The following is a 23552-nucleotide window of genomic DNA, read 5'->3' on the forward strand; positions in this document are numbered from 1 at the left end:
CTTTATGTAAACGCCTTCTCACAGTTCTCGTCGTTTTTTTCTGTTCTGTTCCTCGCAATTCACAAAAGAAGCAGTAAAAAAAGTTCCATAAAGATTCATCTCTCGAGAACGTAGTATGAAGAAAAAGAAGAAGTTTTTGCTCATTTTCATTCTTCTTGTACGGTCGTGAACAGCAAGTAAGGATTTTCGAAAAGCAGCACACGAAGGGGAAATTCGGAAATTCATTCGTGCCATGGAGTTTGTGTTGTGGATGGATATGAAGATGGGAAAAAAAATATAGCCTTTCGGAATAAATGAAAACTGCATTGTTAGTTGTTCATTGATTGAGCTACGGAGTGTGTTGTTTCAATAAACGATCGTAAAACAATTAAGGAAAATATAAAAAAATATTATCAAGCCTTGCCTGACTTGTGTTTACAAATAATTTTTGATATTATTGTCAGGTTCCAATTGTGTGATTTGAAAAAAAGAGCAGAATGAAAATAATGGAAATGAAATTAATAATAACAAATCTCGGATCGTGATGATAGTGCCGCTGGAAAATTTAAACCGCAAAACATAAAAAAATAAATTTGAATTGAATTATGTGTTTGTAGTGTGATTTTATTCAGGAATTGCTGAATGTTTGGATTAATATGTGAAAAATATATATAAAAATATTTAATTTAAATCAACAGCAAGCATAGCCGGACAAACAATTCGTTATTAACATAAATCTCGACCAAATTATTTAGTGTGTGCTCTATTCAGCAATGTAGGTTCCATATATGTATATACATGATATTATGCTCACATGTTCCTGATGAAAATAAAATTTTTCATTAAAATTAAACGCTGTTTTCGCACGTTTATGAGTGGATGAATATCATCAAATATTTAAATTTTAAAGTGTTTGTTGCTATCAAATGGATGGTTTTGTTCCTTTCAATTCATTTCATCTGCTTTTGTAATTCCTTTTTTTACTCGCTCTCCAACCCCGTAATCCATGAAAATTGAATGCAATGTTATGCTCAAATGAGTGAATTTTTATTTTTCACAATTGTTTACCACTGAAAAAGCTGAAAAATTAAATGCTATGGAATTAAATTATGCAACAGCATGAGTATAAAATTTCAATTGCCTTTGTGGCTTTTTGTTGGAGGGAATATTTTGCTTTTTTTTTGTAAAATTACTTTTTCCTTGTGGGAATTTCTTTTGGTTAAAAATTACTGGAGATTGAATGTTTAAGTAAATTTAATTAAGTGTTGACTCTTAGGCTGATTCTATCCTAGTGCTACAGTGATTCAGACTTGTTAGTGATCCATAAAGTCAATTTAAACATTTTTTCTCTCTTAAAGTTACTATTTAAAATTTAACGAACATTTAGAATTCAAATTATATTCATTAAGTTCGGAGACTTACGTTTGTTTACGTTGTGTGTGAAAAATAACAAGAATATTTCAAAGTATGTATTTAATTAAATTTACTGATTATTGTGAACTAAAAGTGATCTTATTGAAAAGATTCGTGTGCATTAAATGCTTGGAGATTGCATTCTGATTGAATTAAAAGTTCTTTATTAGATTTTGACAAAATTTTGAAAATTACCTATTTCTTCATTAGATTTATTTGGATTTATTCTCAATTAAATTGAGGAGAACAAAACCTTATTGTTAAGTTGCCTAATTTCGACTTCAGTACATGATCACTTACTTACTGTAACGATATTCTTATGTGGAGCTTAAGTTACAACAAAAAACTTTCCATTTGATTCTTTTTCGTTCACTGTCTCAAAGTTTATACAAATTCTCAGTCCCCAAACAACACAGAGCTTTTAAGGCTGGGATTAAGCTGTTTTATTAACACTAAATTGAAGCCGCCTATTTTTGGCTACATTGAGTCTTAAACTCCATTGCAGAGCCTTCTTCATTTGTTTCGCTCGTTCTTCATACATTTAGATGTGTTTCCTCTCGGCTACATTCGGCCAAAAAGGCTACATTAGCCATCAAATCTTACTTTTAACTGCAAATTCTCTCAAAATCTTCACAAAGGCAATCTCAAGCACTTAAAGAAACAGCAGTAATACAAAACATTTCGACGCAAAGAAAAAATTTATTGCACATTTACACGCTCTCGTTTTAAATACTTTATGTATCCTTAACTTCGAAAGTGAAATGACCCCGACTAGTCATTCTATAGCCTACAAATTTATGCAAATTGTTACTCTCTCTTCATGACCTATGGTCATTGTACAAATTGTTAGGTATAATTGTGTGTGTGCAACAAAAAAATAATAATATATAACAAAATTAATTGGGTTTGTTATCTTTTCCAACAATGCACAATGTACAGTTTAAAAACCACTATAAAGCTCTAAAATTTAATTGTACACAATTGTGCAAATATGCAATTCGTAGGGAATGAAAAGTGTGAAAAATAATTTTTTTTTTGTTTCTGTTTTTTCATAAACAATGAAAAGTGTGATAAAAGTTTTTCCAGTTTCCCTTTCCACTCTGCATTCAGATTCTCTCTCTCGTCTGATTTCAATGCCACTGTACAATATTGTGATACAATTATAATGTTATGAAGTGGAAAGACTATGCAGTCATTGCATTATCATAAAATCGAGTTGAAATAAAATTTATGAGAATTTTTGCAGTGCTTTAGAGTGGAATTAGGATGAATTTATTTAGTGACTAGATATATTTTTTGTGTGTTATAATTTTTGTGAATTAATTTATTGTTTTGTGACTGAAAGAGGAAATTAATTTTATGGAGATTCGGATGTGATAAGAGTTTGAAATTTTTAGAAAATTTATGAATTTGCATTGAGTTTTTGGGTATTTTATTAAATTGTATAGCTTCCTGATCAGCAATAATAACGAATTTTCAAATTTTGTTTAAATTATTTCAATCTAGTTTTCATTGAAGTTTTCATTTTTCATTGTCAGTTTTGTGAATTTTATTGAAGTGAATTCCCAGTAAATACCTAAATAGTAATATCCAAAATTAAATTCAAATTAACGTAACTTGATGCCATAATTAATAAATAATTTCATTGTCATGTGTGAGATTAAATCATTGAATTATCAAATAATATAATTGCATAATTTTCTGTGTGACATATCCAAGCAAATTTGGTATCAAATTTCGTCTGTGACTGACGACGTTCTTGCGTGAGTAACTCATTCATATTGCATAAAATTGGTTTATTAAATTGACTGGAATTTAAGGTTTAAGGGCAACTTTGGTAATATAAAGCTTTGTGTGACGTGTGGGCATTTAATTCATATTTTTCATTTCTATGAATGACATTTATGTAGAAAAACAATTTTGAGTAGGGTTTTCAAAACTTCCCACGTAACCAAAATGGTCCATGTGTATTACATTGATATTCCTTAAGAGCATTACATGTTTAACTTAGTTTATTGTCTAAACAAATTGATTTTAATCTACGAACTCCCTCAAATAACACCTTAAGTTGGCTTTAGACTCGATTGACACTTATTAAAAATGTCTATTAAATATTAGTCACGGATAGGTTTAGTAACATCAAATAGAGGACAAATAGAGCCTATTTGACTTCTCCACGAAGGTTGCTTTCATTTGGTGTTAGTGAGTATATCTGTGATCGAGACTTGAAATCCTCTTGTTGGACCCTTCTTCATTTGTGTCGCTTGGTTGGGTTTTCAATCTTGGAATCAAAATATACTGAAGATCAGGAATGATGCTTACCAGAATGATGCGTATAAAATATTGGTACTTGTTGACTTTTTGATTTCCTATTGCAACATCGATCCAGCGATTGGAAAGTTCATAAATTATAAAAATTTATCAGTATCGCAGCCTAAATCAATTCAGATTTTCCAAATTTAAATCTTTAATTTTCTCATTCATCAAAATCAAATTCACATTTCATATTTTAGTGATATTTATCAAAAAGCTCAATGCTTGTCACATTCACGATTCCAATTATTCGTGACTTGCTCTAAATACTATCAAACACAGCTATATGCTGTATCAATTTAATTAAAGACCAATTTTTCAACTCGAAAATCTGCAATAAAAAAATCATCAAATTGCAACTTGTTGAAAATTAAATACTCGTAAGCTGCAACTATTCAATTACATGAATATTTAATCAATTCCCATTATTGCTAATGATACAAAAACCATCGTATTTAGCTGCATAGTAGTTTGGATATAATTCAATTGTAATGCCCTATTAACAGCCATAAAAATAATCATGAAATGAAAATAGAGCTTTAATTGACAGATTGTGGTTTTTAAAAGTTCCATTTTGTTATTTATTTGCATAAATTGCGGCTCATGCATGTGGATTATTATTGTATTTTCAATAAAACAATTTTTTCCCATTCAGGCTTCCATTCTTTTTTCAATCAAAATCTAGGTAGAATGCAGTAAAAAATTAGTATCATGATCCCACTAGACTTGCTTTATTGTTCAAAAAAAAAAAAAAAATCCCCACATTCGTTCCTTTTCACGTGAAACAATAAAGAAATGCATTGTGTTGGTATCATTGTTGCATTATCTTCTTTACATGAATGAGAATATCATGAATACGCATTGTTATGTGCTGTATGAATAAAAGCATTTTACAGACAGGAGATAAGTTGAAGCTCATGAGTAAAAATTGTTAAAGTGATTTTTTTTACTGTTTTTAAAAATTTATTTGACAGACGTTTAATGAAATGGGGATGAAAGGATGACAGATTGTGAGTTTTTAAATCAATTTTGGCTTAAATAATATAAGTAAAAGGTTTAATATAAGATGGTTTTTCGAAGCAATTGTACAACATTTTCGGTCATTATAGAAAATTGAATTACTTAAATGGGATAAGTAAGTGACTACATCTTTCAATGCGGTGGTCAATGAAATTTATTGTTCACTTCCATGTTTGCTAGAACTCGATTTCGACTCGGATTTTGTATGAAAAAGTCAAGTCAAGACGACTTAAAGCCATATAAAATTTGAGTCGACTTCTAGGTCTGCACGTTTCTACTTTGTGCATTTGAATTTCCCGAAATGACGACAAATTCTCAAGACCAAAAACGGTATGTCTTGGCCTCGACATAGGAAACCTTTAGTGCAAGTGCAATATGAGAAGCTGGGCCTATTTTTCTAAATTTTCTGGGAGTTATACTAGATCGTCACAATGCGGTAAATTTCTTTTCGTCGTAAAAATGGACCAAAAACAGTCGTCACGGTGCTGTCAAGGAAAACTTTACTTGTTGTCGTCTACACGGCTACTTAGCATTGCTCTAAATCTACAGAATATTTTAAATGGCAGAATTATGCCAAATTCGGAAACAAATCCCAATATTTTAGTTGCATTGGTTCAAATATTGAGCATATTTTAGGGAAGAACTTGGGAAGAACCAAGTTTCAATTTTTGGAAGGAACTTTTGTAATAAGGCTCCAAGCCAGAGCATGGTTCCAGTAAGTAAGGAAGTAAGTTTCAACTAAATGTGTCGTCAGTGTGAATAGTATTAACTTTCAAAAAATACAGTCAGTTTGTCCAAATATTACGTCCGAATAGCACAATTTGGTTAAACGATCCAAAATCCCACATCTAAGGAATGGTAATTCCATCAAATTATCCTGAACAATTATCAGCTCAAAGTTGTCTCGACAAAACAACAAAAAGTACGACAGATTTCACAAAAGTCAAAAACTAACAAATGAAATAAAAAAGTTCAGACAGGAATGAACAAAACATTTTTTTTTGTGCCATAGCACGACTAAAACTTTATCATTTCAAGTGAATGTGAAACAATAAAACCATATGATGTAGTAATTTGTAGTGATTGTGTGGGAGTTTGTGTGAATTTTCCACATCCAGTCATTACCGTTTGGTCTGAAAAAAAGAGGTGACACAAAAAATAATCTGCTACAGATGCTCGTTATTGTTATTTTACGCTAACCTTCGAGGATACAATTCAAGCCTCATATAAAATTTACGATATGACAATAAGTTGGCACAGCATATTCTCAAAGATAAGTGTTTTCTGTAAAAGGAATGCACAGATATAACAGTCAAAAAAATGCTGTAAAGTTAAAAAAAATTAAAGTTTCATTGTCTCACTCTTATGCTTCAACCGAGCGTTGTACATTAAAAAATAATGGTTGACTTGAGAGTTTTTCGGGGAGGAAATTTCACGCCTGAAAGATTTGCGAATATGAAAATTAAATCTCTTGTGAGTATTCACCGCGGCATTGCCCTTGCCTTTCTTTTTTTTTTTGCCGCAAATGCTGAATGGAGTTTTCTAGGTTTTGAAAAATTCATGATTTCAGCATGAAAATTAATTAAATTCATTACAAAGTTGCTTTAAAATTGGTAAGGACTTTGCTTGCTTTTTTGTGGATGCTTTGAGGGGGTTTAGGGATGATTGTTATAGAAATTTGAAGTGAGAATTAGATTATTGCTGTAGATTTAATTAATTTTCAATTTTTTGTAATTAATATGATCATTTTGAGTAGAGTTGTTAGATTGATTTTTCTAGGCATTATCTGAACCTAAACTCAATCGAGGGCAGCCTATGTGTTGCGGCACATTGGTATGTCGTGAATAATCTCAAATGCGCTACAAAACTTACTCAAAAAACCCAAAAATAGACGATTTTTTGAAATTTGCATATTTAATTAGGAAAATTTAAACCCGAGCGACAAAATTGAAGGAAGCACAGTTTTGGAGTTTTACATGATCTGCTAAATTTCGAAGAATTTAAAACTCTGTGGTGGAATCCTTGTTCATTTTTGTCGCTCGAAACTGTTCCGTGTCACTAGAAAGGTTACCCATCACTGACCTTAACCTAGTCATACCTAAGCAAAGACAAAAGTATCGGCTAATGCAAATTCATGTCAAGTTAAGAAAAGGGTTTGCTTGCTATGCAAATACAATTTTAAACAATTCTAGTTCTGACACTTTAAGTGTGCATCAATGAGTATGAAGGAATCGTGAAGACTTACCCTAAAATTATAAATCCTCTAGTCAAACTCAACACCAATGACATCTTCCTCATCTTCAAACTACTTCCCCCACAAAAATTTAATAAGTTAATGAATATTTCAACATCCCCTCATTTAATCTCCTAAAATACCCAACACCGATGTCAAAAAACTACAAGAAATTGGCCTAAAAGGCTTAGAAAAATCTCATCAGCATGATAACAAGAGATTTTCATGTTTCCACTTTCGACACATTAAGAATTCCTCGTCCATACAAACTGCATAAAGCACAAAAAATATTTCTATTTGTGAGAAGGAACTCTAAGGGGGATGTTTGGAAGCTAGGTAACGCTTAAAAAAGGGCGATGGAGAGACAGAGGGGGAGGGGTTAAGTAGGGTTCAGTCAAGAGCCGCAGACCTGCATTTATTGCATTTACGAGTTTTAGGGCATACCTTTATTTTAGGCGGGGCAGGGGACTAGCATCACGTAACTACCAAACATCCCCATACAGCATCCCCTTAACTTACAACTTCTTGATTCTTTTCACTCGAAAAAGAAATAAAGGAAAATTTTTCATGTGCAATGGTCTTTTGGGTATAATAATTTTTACTAAGGGATTTACATCTATAACATGCACAGATTTTCACAAGTAAAGAAAAGTATTTTTCTTTGCTCTCGACAAAGGAACTAAGGAAGGGAAAGATGAGAAAAAAATCAATGGAAAAATATTCTTGAATATTTAATGAACTCTCAGAACGAGGAAATCGTTTTTCGAGATTGCTAATTTTAAGCATTATGCAGTTCTGTTATTCAACTTTTTGAACTATGAGAGCAAGAAAGAAACAAGTTGGGAATGAAATTGTAGACAAGTTAGCAGTAACATTTGGTTGATCTTGATGATAAGCCTCGACCAAATCGCACACAGCATATGATACATGGAATATTTGGACTAAGCCCCATCCGAAACTGTACATAACATACGATTCATGATATTTCCTAATAAATTCGGTGACACAGTAATGTGCCGTGACACACAGTTTGGACAACACTGGTCTTAAGAGGGACAACCTGAACAAAAAGATCAAAATGTGTTAATCAGTTCCTCACATATGAGAGAAGAGAGATTGGCTTAGTTTGTACAGTTTGAATTTGTCGATAACGGTCAAATGTGTAGCATGTCAGCTAGGATAAACCCTCAGTACCCTTCGGACCTGTCTTTCATACTAATTCTTGCTAAATTTGTTCAAAATTGCAGCAACGAAACATCGATATCAAAAAATAGCAAAAAAATACTGAACAAAACATTAATGAACCACAGCAATTTAGGATTTGAACCTCAAACTGCTTTTTTAAATTTATTTCTCTAAATTTCTTATCTTATTAATTTAATGAAACTTTTTTAAATAGTTACTTCGCTGGTCATACAGATCGTCTATGAACCATGGCTTCTCTCAGCTGACGTCTACAATTGGCTCTTTCGCTGTCTGCGCTTTGCCAATTTCCAGTGTCAAAAGCAACATTTTCTCTATCAAAAGTCTCCTTAAAGGACTTCTTAGGTTATCTTCGTTCTTTATTTCCACCTATGAGAAATAGGATGACAAATGACCATTTTAAAGACAACAAGCATTTCCTCTAGCACACAATTGACTCAAGAAAATAAGAAATAACCAAAGTTCTCAACTAAAGTATCTGTGAATGACTTTTCTTTCCCCTTTTTCTCACTGCATGCGAAATTTGTTTACATTTTTTAAGACTTTTTCCTTCTTCTTCCTTAATAAATGGAAATCGTTCTGTTGTGATCTTGTTGAATATAAAAATATTCTTTTCTATTCCTTGATTTTTTTCAATTTAAATTATGTTCATTCCAATAAACATGTCACATTAGAATGCTTTTTTTAAAAAAAAAATCAACTCTATTCTACATACTCGATATATGAGCTTGAGGATGTATGAGTATGTATAATTTAGTACAATACCAACCAACCAGTCATGCATTGATATTTCATTGATTTCTCCATATCATCATTGTCTTTTCCTCGTCCCAAATTCAATTTTTGTTTTGTTCTAGATACTCTGGCATTTTTATTTGTTGTTGTTGCTGTTGCTACTTGCTGTGAATTGATATTGAAAATTTTGCACACTATCTATAATGTTAATGTATTATCGTCACATGTTCATTAAATTTTCACAAGTCTCGTTCTGTCTCTCTTTCCTTTTTTAAGGCATCAGTAGTGTATGAATAATGATCTTTAGTGTAAATTGTGTGAAAACTCATGGAAAATTTTTGGCATTGCTGAAAATCGATTTATGGTTATTGTGTGGAATTAATTTAATTGATACTGTATGATGAAGTTGAATGTATTTTTATTGAATTTGGTTTTAAAATTTTTTCTTCTGAATATTTTATTGAGATGCGGTGCGGGAGTTAATTTGTGGTGAGGAAATTTCTCATGATGATGATAAGTAAGCGGGTTTATTGGGGTTTATTTGTGAAATATTATATGGAAGTTGGGGAGGTGCTGTGATTTTTGAGATTTTGTGAAGTTGCTTAGAATACGAGAGGCAATCAGAGTCTTTAATTTGAGGGTAATTTAAAAAGTTTTATTTTGAATTTTTTGGGTATGAATTGCTAACATTTTGAGGAGTTTTTGGATTTTATCTCAAAAGACCTAAGTAAATTGAAGAGATTTGTCAAGGAAGGCGATGTATCCTTCTGGCCTGTTTTCATGCAGAATTTGTTCCGAATCTTCTAAAATTTGTGCCGAAGCAACTGAATATTGGCAGCAAAAAAAAAAAAAAATGAACCAGAAATTTGTTACGCATAAACAACATTTTGCTTATTAATATCAATTTAGGATTTGAACCTAAAACTGCTTATATAAATCTATTTATTAAATTTTTTTTGCTGTTTAATTTAATGACGAATGACCTAGGGTTGGGCAAATATTCGAATATATTCGAATATATTCGCATATGAACAAAAAAATATTCGAATATATTCGAATGCATATTCGAATATGCATTATTCAAAAAAATTCCGTTGTATTTGATTTATTCAAAGAGTCATTTCTTATCGTTTTTGTGAAGTATGTAATTTCATACAAAAGTTGATCAATAATCCTTTTTTTGCTTATTTTTGGCAAAAAATGATAAAATCTTAGTTAATTTGTGTTAAAACATGTATCTATGACTCGGAATAATGTTCTTATGAAAGAATGATGATGCATTAATGCAATTTCATTGAGAATTTCTAATTTTTTGCCTGAAATATGCAAAAAAAGGATTTTTGATCAACTTTTGTATGAAATTACATACTTCACAAATGTGATTAGAAATTACTCTTTTAAGAAACCAAATGCAACGGAATTTTTTGAATAATGCATATTCGAATATGCATTCGAATATATTCGCATAAAATATTCGAATATTTGTATTCGAATATATTCGAATACGATTCTGCCCAACCCTAGAATGACCATTTTAAGGAGGAGTTGTATAAGCACTCAAAAATTCTTAGAAACCCTAAAATCTTTACGTTAGGACACAAATCATGTTTTGGATTTCACTTTATACGACACTGACAATATTTGATAGTAAAATGATATTGACTCTTTCATTTTTTGATGGATGTAAATTTCATTCAGATTTTCTTGGTTATTTAAAGTTTAACGAGTAAGAAATCGTCAAATCTCTTTAGCCGTTAAGTTTTGATTAACCCTCCAAAACACATCGTATTGCTCTTATTTGTTGTTAATAAACACATCCATAATATGACCCTTCTTCATGTATTTCGCTCGAATTTCTCGAATTATCAATCAATATTGCAATATTTACAATCATTAAAATAATCGATTTAAATCCTTGTAAACCATAAAAAATTCCACAATACGAAAAAATTATATCCTTAATTACCAAGGAAAACACTCATTTGACACAAAAAAAAAATAAAATAAATTTTAAATTCCCTCGTAATTACAGAAATGAAAACATTTTCATTCTGGTTCCAGTTCATCATCAACATAAAATCCCCTTATAATCGCATACATAATTTTCCCACAAGATACGGTCAATAAACGGGAAAAAATTATTTTAATTCTCTCATTATTTTGTTATTAAACGATAATTGAGTGTACAGTATGTCCAAAATGTTCGATTAAATCAAAAAAAATATATATATATATCGAGTGCATATTGAGGTGGACAAGAGCAACAGTAATTCAATCTATATATTTATTTTTCGATATTTTATATGGCGAGTCAGCATCAGGATGGTGTGAGTAAGGTTAAAAGATTAAACAACTGCAGGGCATTGAAATGTATATGTTTATACAAAAGTTATGACTTTATGCTACTCAATAGCATGCTTTTGATAATTGGAATATTTCCTCATCACAAAAAATTTGTTGGAAAAAGCCAAAAAATTGGCAATTGTTAGTTCCTTTACTCTTGCTTATGGCAAAAATATTCATGTGAAAAAGGAGACAACAGACAAGCAATGGAATGTGAGTGGGAATTGAAAAACAGTTTACATAAATATTGATATCCATTCTCCGATCCCATATTTACAGTTGTGCATTGAATTGTCGGTTATTATGAGTCAATGGTGAAAATCTGCTACTATAACATTGCAGATGAAATTATTAAAGATGGAATATATACTTTTTGTAAAATTATACATGAACGTGTTAATTCCAATAAAGGCCATAAGAGAAAGTTTTTCATCCTCATTCTACCTCGACCCATTTAGAGTTTTGTGTATTTGCATGTCACTTTCTATATGTGGTATGTCGAAATGAATATATGCAAGTTTAGGGGATGTTGTTGATAGAATTTGATTGTAAAAATGAACGCATGTACTAGCACTAGATAACTTATTTCCGGGAAGATCTATTGTTGCCATGGCTTTGTTGTTGAAGTTTTATTATTGGTAATAGAATTGTGGCAATTGAGAGTTGGGGTTAGTTTGGAAATTATATCACAAAGTGGTAGTTAGGAATTTATTGTGTTTTATATGAAGTCTGTTAATGATAAATTAGAGCTGTTAACCTTTAATTATGCTCCATAAAACAATTCTGAGAATCTGTGTAATTATGTGTATTAAGACGTCATCAAAAGTGTGTTGCGGCAACTTTAAAGACAAATTAAGTTAACAGAGTTCGAATTTGACTTGAATTTTGAATAGAGTATAGTTCACTTTTCCATACAAAATACGATTAAACTTCTAGTTCTGGTAAATTTACTCAATATTAATAAATACCTAACAATTAAATGAGTCGCGGAAATTAAATTATTTTCTTTGGGGTCGTTCACTTATTACGTTCAGTGGGGTAGTTTTCATTTAAACAAAGGAAATTCCGTTACACTGTTCATTTTTGCGGTAGTTTAATTATTATTTTAAGTAAATCAGATTGAAACCAAAAAATTCTACTCTGGATCATAATAAATGAACTACATGCCCCTCATCCTTTCCCCTTCTTTATATTTAGGCTGCACCCCTGACCCATGAGATAGAAAGGCTTCGTTAAAGTAGTGATGGACATTGATATCCAAACTCACTGACACTGATCATACATACCAAGATTTTCTATGAACTTGCTTGAGTTTGTTGGCTTCAATTAACTTCCAAACTTCCTGCTTTTTACCAAATTTTTAACAATTTTGGTTAGTAGAGTTAGACCGAATTTTTAGTACACCCGATTAAATAATACAAAGTGGTTAATCGTTCAAAATCCGGCCAAAAACCGGTCTGACTTCGGTTCAAATTCGGTACCATGCTAGAGTCATGCGGCTCTTGTATCGAATTTTAAGTGCTGTTTAAGATTAGTAATGATCCTTCGTTTGACTGACTGATTCGAATCGAACTGTAACTTGTAGTTTGATATTTGAGATCAGAGACATGTGTGAACGTTTCATTTTACGTGAACAACCCCCCCAAAAAAAGTCATTCAATATAAAAATATGATACTATATCATACCAAAGTTTTTCATGTAAGCTGATTTACTGAGAAAAATATTGAATATCCATATGTGCAATATGAATCAAAAAAAGTTACACAGAGCAATTCGCACTCAAAATATCATTTTCAAATAAAATTGTTGAAATAACTTAATGGCTTATGAGGAGGAGGAGTGGGAGGAGGAGGCGGTTGCAATATAAATAGTCGGATATTCAAACATCAAATAACTCGAACCAGTAATGAAACCAGTATAAAAAGTAGCATAGCATTAAATATCATATGCTTGGAATCATTTTATGTGTATATAGAATTATTTTCATCCTCTTTCTGTCTCTGTTCCACTCGACACACAACATAAACTTTTTTTTTTAATGACTTCAAAAGAAATGAAAGAAGGCAACAAAATGGCATAAAATGAAGTTGGAAACAAATGAGCATGAAAAGGGAACTTTAATGTAAATTTTGTGACATGAAAGAAAGAAGGACTCTTCAGTCAGAGATTAACAGTCAGTAAGTCTGAGTCAGTAAGGCATGAAAAATTGCATCCAATAAATTTTACTTCCTCCAACCTCCTTAAATCTTGATAATAAAATATGTTGACTGCTCTCGCAAAATTAATGGGAATTTATCTTAAAATTGTTTTTGATGGCACTACGTGACGCTCCCCTTCATTCTAAATCGTATGCTGCAAATAATTTTCATATTAAAGGTCCTCACTTAATGCTTGTGATTATTATCTGTGAAATTATGATGTCGTTGTCCTAAAGCGACTAGATCTGCCTTACATTATCATTTAAATATTCATACTATTATCTCAGTGAAATCTCACTAAAGGAATCATAAAAGTCATATTGTGTTAAAAATGAACCACAAAAAAAAGAGAATCATGATATTGTTTAATCCAGCTGTTGCCACTGATTGTCAAGCATAAAAATATGACAAAAAATAATACTTATTTTTCGTTTTGTTGTGAAAGAAAATGCAATGAAAATTTCATTGTATGAGGAAGACAACATGGAATACATTTTTCAAGGGGGAATATTGATTTTGATGGAAGTGATTTTTCGAGAAGTAATGGAGGGGAAGGTTTATATTGAGAAATCTGTGAATTTAGATTATTAGGTTATTATGAGTTGATAGCGTAGCAGATAATTGATTCATACTGATCAGATCAATTGTGATCCATGAGATCTATTAGGTGCCACATGTAGCTAACTCTGTCATTGTCTACTGCTTGTCAATACTGCAGTCATTATCCAAGCGATGACGTGATTTAATCTGATTAAAATTTTTGTTCATTGCAAAATGTCCACGTTGGAACATCATGCTAGATTCAGCATTTAAAAACTGTATGCAACGGCTAACTAGTCGCGGTTTGATTTTTAAATTTGCAATAATTCATTTAATTAATCCAGTATTTTGAAGTTGACATTTGGTTCATACTAATTCTGGCGTTGCAATAGAGTGAGAATCTGAGTTATCGTGTTTCATTTACGCGAAACTGCTAGTCCAAGAATAAGGCTCCTTTGGGTGAGTGGTTAGGTAATAGATTGGAAATCTGTAATACGTTTTGCAAAGACGTGGGTTCGATTCTCTTCGGCAGGCTTAATCTCAATCATTACATAGAACCAAAGTTCTCAGATTTTATCGTAAAACTCGGAATACTGACTCTGGTGGAAAGAGGATTACAACAGTTGAGGTGTCAACTTGGTGACACGGCATCAATGTCAAGTTGTCTTGGCAGTAGTGGGTGGTCGCATGATGGTTAAATTTAAAACAGAAGCAGCATTTTTTCAATTTGAACATCTTTGCTTCTCTGGTCCTAATCTTACCATATTTGCATTACCAGTTCCAAAAAATCCTCAATATTAATATCCAAGAAAATGCCAACTCAACCTCCATTCCCCCTATAATAAATGCTAATGCACACATAGAACATAAGATTGAAGTGTGTGTTGATACTTTAAGCGCATTTTCTAAATATTTTACAAGCACATAAGTAGCATAAGTGTATCACAAGCATACTTGTGCAGCAATACATATTTTTCAAAATACATTTATTGTTAAATTTATGACATGTTTGTTGCTTTTTCCTTTACTTCTGCTTCATTCCTTACATTTTTTCCCTTCGCGTGGAAAAGGAACAAAAAGTTAAAATGCAGAGTATGGGAAGTGAAAAAAAAGGAAAAAACAATTTTTACGGAGGAAATAGTTTGAAATTTATGAACTATACAGTAAGAGCTTTTTTATATTCATCGTCTTTTATCACCTTGCATGTTTCACTTTTTCTTCCTTCTTCATTTTTCATTTCAACGTTTTGTTGTTGAAAAAAAAAACTAAAAGAAAATCAGAAGAAAATTTGTATGGAAATTGAAAATGACGTTTTTGTTTCAAGGACGGATTTTATTTATCACATTGTGTCTGTTTAAATCAAGACAAGGAAAATGAAAATCGATGAACGATTGTGGATTGTTTTTTGGTGGAATTGGGCTTGACTTGTGTATGACTTTATGGATTTTTGGTGATATGAGTTCAAAATTGAACATTTTATATGGCTCGGTGTACAGGTTTATATAGCTCGGCATACAGATTTATACAGCTCGGTGTACAGGTTTATAAAGCTCGGTGTACAGGTTTATGTAGCTCAGTGTACAGGTTTATATAGCTCGGTGTACAGGTTAATATAGCTCGGTACACAGACTTAAATAGCTCGGTGTACAGGTTTATGTAGCTCAGTGTACAGGTTTATATAGCTCGGTGTACATGCTAATATACCTCAATGTAAAGGTTCACATAGCTCGGTGTACAGGCTTACATAGCCCAGTGTACAGGACTTACAAACTAAGTAACTATATTCAACTTCAATTTTACTTCACTACATCCATTCCCATTTCCATAAATATTCACCATCCAAGTCAATAAAGATAAAAACAAAGTAACTGTCGCTGAGCTGCTTCCTCTTTTCAGTTTTTTTTTTTAAAAATGAACATTCTGAAAGGAGATAGAAAAGTAAAATAATTTGCAATTTCCGAAATTCCTGTGAGCTAACATTCCTTTACTGTTAAAAGATTAATAGCACTTTTGGTGGAAGGCGTTGAAAAATCCATTTTTAACAGTAGGAGAATATAGTGAAGAGAACGAGAGAAATGGAACTAGTATGCTGGCGAGTTACATTGAGCTATTTATTGTGTGTAAGCTTTATGCCACAGGGTTGAATATAGAAAATAGAATGGAATGTTTTTTATAAATATGGTATTTGGTATATTTTTGGGATGAGCATTGCTGTGAGTAAGGGGAGTGAATGGGAAAGCAGTTTGTCTGGATAAATGTGTTTATCTTATTGAACATGTTAACTGTTTTATGGATCTAGAAGAAATTTTATTAGGCTCTAGGTTTTAAGTATTAGAATTTGAGTTGGAACCAGTCTATTACAGTGGTGAGCAACCTTTTTTGTGCTTTCGGCACTTCTTGTTGGTAAGCCACGACACCAAGTTGACTACCAATTGTCTAGTCATGTAGATGGTTTTTGTCCCAATTTGATCCCAATAGACGTTTTTGCTTTCCTCAATTCAGCCCACTGTACGACCTAGAGCATTTCAATGTAATGTACCTACTTGCCACAATTTTTGCATCAAATCACTCAAACCGAGTTGGAGTGACGAGAACAGCAAAAAAGCACCCGAATTCAATAAGACTTTTCCTGGATTCTAATCCGGATTGCTCGACTTTTTAACCATTTGGACCATTGCCGCTTGAGAACACTGGTAGTGTTCCACTGTCGTTCATCTAGTAGATGATGTTTGATGCAGTTTATGGTATCCAAAAGACATCTAGGTCTTAAAAGGTGAGCTGATCTGAAATCAACTGAATTTTGGAATGATCAGCTCATTACAGTACTATTTTAGTAAATACCCAATAAAAGCGTCTTAAAGTCCTCAAAATCAATCACCTTCGTCTCCCATACTTCCCATTCTGTAACAAACCTAAGAAGAAAATGCTGAAGCAGATAGTCTCTTCTCACACTAAACGTCAAAATTTTTCCTTTTATTCTTATTTTCCTCAAAACAAATGAACATTTTCCAAATGAGAGCAAAAACGGAAACTGTTCAGCTCATTCCACTAACTAACTGAACCAAATATAAAAAAAAGTGAACTGAACGAGAGAAAGTGAAAGAGGAAAGAATAAAATTAATGAAATGAAATTTATTTTAAGTTTCTTCCTGCTAGAAGAATAAAATTAAAATATGTGTGTAATTTTCAAGTGCTCACATTTTTCCACTTCATCTATCTATTTAGTTTATTGTTGAAAGGAAGTGAATTTGAGAAATTTACAAATGTTCTTACATTTTTTGTTCCATTTACAGCACAGACGAGTTGTTAAAAAAAGCCAAAAATGAGGCATTTAAAATGAATTCATAACCCAAGTTAGAAGTTCATTTCCATAATATTCACTTTTCAGATGTTTAGGGAAAAGGATACGAAACATTAAGAATATTAATATTCACAAAGTGGATGTAAATTCCGTTGAAAATCTGCTTTTTAATTATAACAAAAAGGGCAAGAAATATATCAAAACATTGAGAATAATGAATTTTTGTGTTGAATATGTTTACAGTGAATTATTAGACTGGTTAAAATCTTTTACTTGAGATGTAACAACTGAAGATTGACTGTGCTGCTTTGGTCTTGTTTAATGTTTACTTTAACCATATTTATGCTTACGTCTGTTGAAGATTTAGTTTTGGAAATTGTTGTTGTGAAAGTCAATTTTGATTTGTTTGGATGAAAAACCTTAATTCTCTTCTGAGTTTTGAATCGTTGTCTATATGGATGAATTGTCTGTCAATGAATGAACAGCTTGAATCGTTTGTGGCTCACGATAATCAGTAAATTTAATTAAATACATTCTTTGAAAAATTCTAATTTAGTTTTTGTAAAATGAAAATAAAAAAGGAGTGAAACTATGCATTCGTTCAATTTAACGAAGAAATTTTGAATCTCAAAAGACGGTTAATTTAATGAAAAATGTTTTTGCGGAATTAAAGTTGAAAGAGAAAGCTTAAATCATAATTCAACATTAAAGTGTTACAAGTGTATCAGTTATCAATTATACACTTGTAATTCCGATGAAGTATACCTTAAGGCTATTTACAAGACAATTAATTCTACAAATCAGTAACAATGATAATTTTACATTATATCCCCAAGCGAATATTCCACAACGATATAAACTGTCATTAAATAGTCAAATATAAAGTTTTAAATTCATCATCAAAATGACTTCAGTCGACATAATTTTCAACACGACTGCAACATTTCTCCAACAATAATCATTCAAGTCTAATCTGACTGTGTGTGTGAAGTACGTCGGTCCATGTTCGAATTTCGAACTGAAACTTTGCATGTTTAAAGACACTTTTACGACACTTTTCGACAACAAATTAGTTTTTTTCGACACCCCGTAGTTTTCGAGATATGGAGTGGTCAATTTTGGGCAAAAAGGCAGGCGTACTTCACGTTTTAAGTCGGTCTTTTTTCTAAATAACAATTATTACTGACATGTTATATATCAAAATTACAGTAAATTTTACGACTATTTTCGACACCTAAACAGAATTTTAATCGGATGTCCTGTTGCGGAGTTATGGCCTGTCAAGTGACTAGGCAGACTCACAAGGTCCACTCAGAACATTTTTTATCGACACTTTTCGACACAATTTTTAATTAACTTCTGTTGTTACTTTTCTATTGTAAATTGATCTAAAGAATCCAAATCCGAAGAGATCTTTTCAATCGGACCATTGGTCGATGAGTTATAGCCTGTCAAGTGACTAGGCAGACTCACAAGGTCCACTCAGAACATTTTTTATCGACACTTTTCGACACAATTTTTAATTAACTTCTGTTGTTACTTTTCTATTGTAAATTGATCTAAAGAATCCAAATCCGAAGAGATCTTTTCAATCGGACCATTGGTCGATGAGTTATAGCCTGTCAAGTGACTAGGCAGACTCACAAGGTCCACTCAGAACATTTTTTATCGATACTTTTCGACACAATTTTTAATTAACTTCTGTTATTACTTTTCTATTGTAATTTGGTCTAACTAATTTAAATTCGAAGAGATTTTCAAAATTCGATTATTAGTTGTCGAGATATGGCTTAGTAAGTTCTGATTAATACATCACACTGACGTACCAAAAAATTTTTAGGAAGCTTTTTTTTTGAGCTGCCGCTCAAAAATCTTAATTCAAAAGTTTTTCAATAATTTATATGATTAAGGAAATTAAAATATTTTATGACTAAAGTTAAATTTCGGAAAATTTTATTTGAGCGAGCCCTTTACCCCTAAAGACCCCCTTATGGGTACGCCCCTAGACTTTGTGTTATTTTACATTCATAAGTATTTTAAATTATCCGATTTATAATTTTTCTGTTCAAAATTAATTTTCTAAACTTTTTCAAAATAATTTATTGAAAATTGAGATTTGAATCTCAGTTGTTATTATTATTTTTGGGCAAAATTTGAACTATTTTTGATTATTACAAAAACGAAAAATAATTAACAAATCAATCCTAATTTGACAATTTTCAAAACGTTGGTTTATTTTTAAACAAAATAATATTTAGAAAAAATGGAATCATAATTTAGAGATAATTTTTGCCAATTTTGCCCAAAAATAACAATAACAACTGAGATTCAAATCTCAATTTTCAATAAATTATTTTGAAAAAGTTTGGAAAATTAATTTTGAACAGAAAAATTATAAATCGGATAATTTAAAATACTTATGAATGTAAAATAACACTTAAAAATTGGTGTCAAAGTCTAGGGGCGTACCCATAAGGGGGTCTTTAGGGGTATAGGGCTCACTAAAATAAAATTTTCCTTAGTCATAAATATATTTTAATATCCTTAATCATATAAATTATTGAAAAAATTTTGAATTAAGATTTTTGAGCGGCAACTCAAAAAAAATGCTTCTTAAAAATTTCTTGGTACGTCGGTGTGATGTATTAATCAGAACTTACTAAGCCATATCTCGACAACTAATAATCGAATTTTGAAAATCATTTCGAATTTATATTAGTTAGACCAAATTTACAATAGAAAAGTAACAACAAAAGTTAATTAAAAATTGTGTCGAAAAGTGTCGATAAAAAATGTTCTGAGTGGACCTTGTGAGTCTGCCTAGTCACTTGACAGGCTATAACTCATCGACCAATGGTCCGATTGAAAAGATCTCTTCGGATTTGGATTTACTAGATCAATTTACAATAGAAAAATAACAACAGAAGTTAATTAAAAATTGTGTCGAAAAGTGTCGATAAAAAATGTTCTGAGTGGACCTTGTGAGTCTGCCTAGTCACTTCATAGGCTATAACTCATCGACCAATGGTCTGATTGAAAAGATCTCTTCGGATTTGGATTCTTTAGATCAATTTACAATAGAAAAGTAACAACAGAAGTTAATTAAAAATTGTGTCGAAAAGTGTCGATAAAAAATGTTCTGAGTGGACCTTGTGAGTCTGCCTAGTCACTTGACAGGCTATAACTCATCGACCAATGGTCCGATTGAAAAGATCTCTTCGGATTTGGATTCTTTAGATCAATTTACAATAGAAAAGTAACAACAGAAGTTAATTAAAAATTGTGTCGAAAAGTGTCGATAAAAAATGTTCTGAGTGGACCTTGTGAGTCTGCCTAGTCACTTGACAGGCTATAACTCATCGACCAATGGTCCGATTGAAAAGATCTCTTCGGATTTGGATTCTTTAGATCAATTTACAATAGAAAAGTAACAACAGAAGTTAATTAAAAATTGTGTCGAAAAGTGTCGATAAAAAATGTTCTGAGTGGACCTTGTGAGTCTGCCTAGTCACTTGACAGGCCATAACTCCGCAACAGGACATCCGATTAAAATTCTGTTTAGGTGTCGAAAATAGTCGTAAAATTTACTGTAATTTTGATATATAACATGTCAGTAATAATTGTTATTTAGAAAAAAGACCGACTTAAAACGTGAAGTACGCCTGCCTTTTTGCCCAAAATTGACCACTCCATATCTCGAAAACTACGGGGTGTCGAAAAAAACTAATTTGTTGTCGAAAAGTGTCGTAAAAGTGTCTTTAAACATGCAAAGTTTCAGTTCGAAATTCGAACATGGACCGACGTACTTCACACACACAATCTGACTTTATCACAATTTTGCGAAAAATTTTCATCCAAATGCCACAGAATCAATTTCATAAATTAACTCTCAGCATAACCAAAACATGATGTTTTTTCAGCATAACATTTGCTCATTGCAAAAATTTTTCATCATGATTTTTATTTTTTTTTTCATCCTCATAAAACAAATGTTCTGTGTGTCCAAAAATGCAGTACGATAAAAATTAGACTAGGAATGGATTTGCATATTTAAATATCTCCGCCTTTCAGATGTTTTTCGAAATGTAACAAAATCAAAAACATTCGAAAAAGAAATTATTTTGATATTTTTTTCAGATTCTCATGTGTTGTTGTTTTGCTAGTGGTCCTATAGCCACAATAAATTGTAATTTTATTCAACTAGTTTTGGGATAAAAACCTCATTTATGATAGAAAGTAGATGTGTGGGGAATTTTATGAGTGTTTTGAGATTTGATGCGCATTTCTATGGAGTTATGCTAAATATGTACATTTGCTATTCTGATTTTGATGTTTTGATTTTAGGTTAGTTGTCTATCTGCTCCTAAATATTAATTATAGCATCTAAAAATAATTTATACTGTGATTTTAGATGATTTTCTAGTATAATATGCATCATTGACTTTGGATTAGATAATTAAATTTTCTCATGGACTCTCCACATCGCATTTTTGAAGCCCGATTTCTCACGATTAGTAAGTCATTTCATAAAAATTCCTTCAGATTCCGATTCAACAGAAGTGAGCACACAAACATTAAAAATTTCAAAGTCCAATTCCCAAACTGCCTCTAATTACACACCAATTCATTCCCAAACATCAAACAACAAAAAGGCCAAAAGAACTACAAATGCAAAAAAAGCCTTCACTTGTCATTCGTTCTCCCATACAATGTACAGGGCGAGATTTTATAATTATTTTTGCTTTGCCTAAAAATGACCATTCTCATTCCACCCCATTCCATTTCATATTCCTCTTTCCTCGAAACCATTTCATGTTCCCCTGAATTTATTTATTGCTTTCAACTACATAACTGCATTGTGAAAATTTGTATTATTGTTGCTCTTATTACTCCAATACTGCATATTGTAATAAAAACGGAAGTCATGAATGTGTGTGATTTGTAATTGAAAATGTTTTTCTGGGTTGCAGTTGAGTTTTGAGGTAAAGTATGACTGAGCATCTCTGTGGTTTTTTAAATGGCTTTCGTGTTGATGACTTATATGGATGTAAATTATCAATGGGCTTTATTCAATTTAGAAAATATTTTTCCTTTTATTGAGTGACTGTAGGGGGGTTGATTTAAAGTCATTTGGTCTGGATTGCTGACTCCCTTGTGGAGAAATTGGGAATAATTATTGCAATTTCACTTAAATATGCTTGATAAATGGAATTCTTGAAATTTAATTGTTGAAAAGATTCTGACGCAAACTTTTCAAGCACTTCCTCTGCAAATACATCATCCATATCATACCAAAATGTGTGTGTATCAAAACCAATGTCCTCAATGTTTGCTTTTGGCATTTATCTATGTCTGTATCATCTTTCATTCCATCCTACTGTACTATTTGGCATTTTGATGGTTGATGTGACAGTCACAGACAAGGAAATATGAAATGGAAGGAGAAAGGAAAATAAAAAATGATGATTGAAATTGACTTGGTGAATGACTAAATAAATATTTGATCAAATATAAAAGTTAATTTAATTTTTTTTTATAACATTGCATGCCGGATGCTTGATGCTTCATATTGATTCTGCAATAAACGAGCATCTCAAGACAGGCGTTAATTAAATTAAAAAAAGAGAGAGAGATTGGAATGGATGAAATTAATTTCACTTTATTTGAAACTTTCATTCATGAATCTATGATTTTTATTTTTTTTCTACTTGCTTTTCTATCCCGACACACATGCTGCGGTGAATCGTGAATAAATTGCTATCGAAAAAGTTTTAGTTCTTTTTTTTTGTTCTTCTTGTTTTATCCTCCTCTATACTCTTATCCATGCATGTATGTTCAGATCGAAAAAACAGCATGTTGCAAAGTGGCTTTGGGAATATAGGAGAACATTTACAATGTTGTCGATTGTCCAACAACAAAAAAAGTATTACAAAAGTCCGGATTGCGTTATTTCATGTGGGTATAGTGACGCATTTTTTGTAGACGGATTTATTGTTGATTAGAATGTGATTAATTGTTATGGATTGATGTGATTCGTATTAAGAATGTTGTCACTATTTCTAGAGCGTGTTCCGCCACAGCTCACTTTGGTGGTAAGACTCAGTGACACAGTTTTGACATCACTGGTCTGGAGTCTAAAAAAGTCAGATCATGCTTGTTTAAGCATGAGCCTTGAAATCTTAATCGATTGAAAATCCGACACGAGGTTGGCTGGATTTAAATTTAATCTGGAATCAATTCCAAAGGCACTTTAGTCTGTGTCCGGATACTTGA

The 23552-nt window shown here is 31.7% G+C and overlaps 1 pseudogene; it reads left to right on the forward strand.

Moving 5' to 3' along the window:
* Nucleotides 1-333: 333 nt before the first annotated feature.
* The window catches only part of LOC139099654 (lachesin-like), a 44326-nt pseudogene continuing 21107 nt past the window's right edge, over nucleotides 334-23552 (forward strand).

This window comes from Chironomus tepperi, unplaced genomic scaffold (genome assembly GCF_022539635.2).
Source record: "Chironomus tepperi strain 1889 unplaced genomic scaffold, CSIRO-AGI_Ctep_v1 contig_479, whole genome shotgun sequence".
NCBI lineage: Eukaryota > Metazoa > Arthropoda > Insecta > Diptera > Chironomidae > Chironomus > Chironomus tepperi.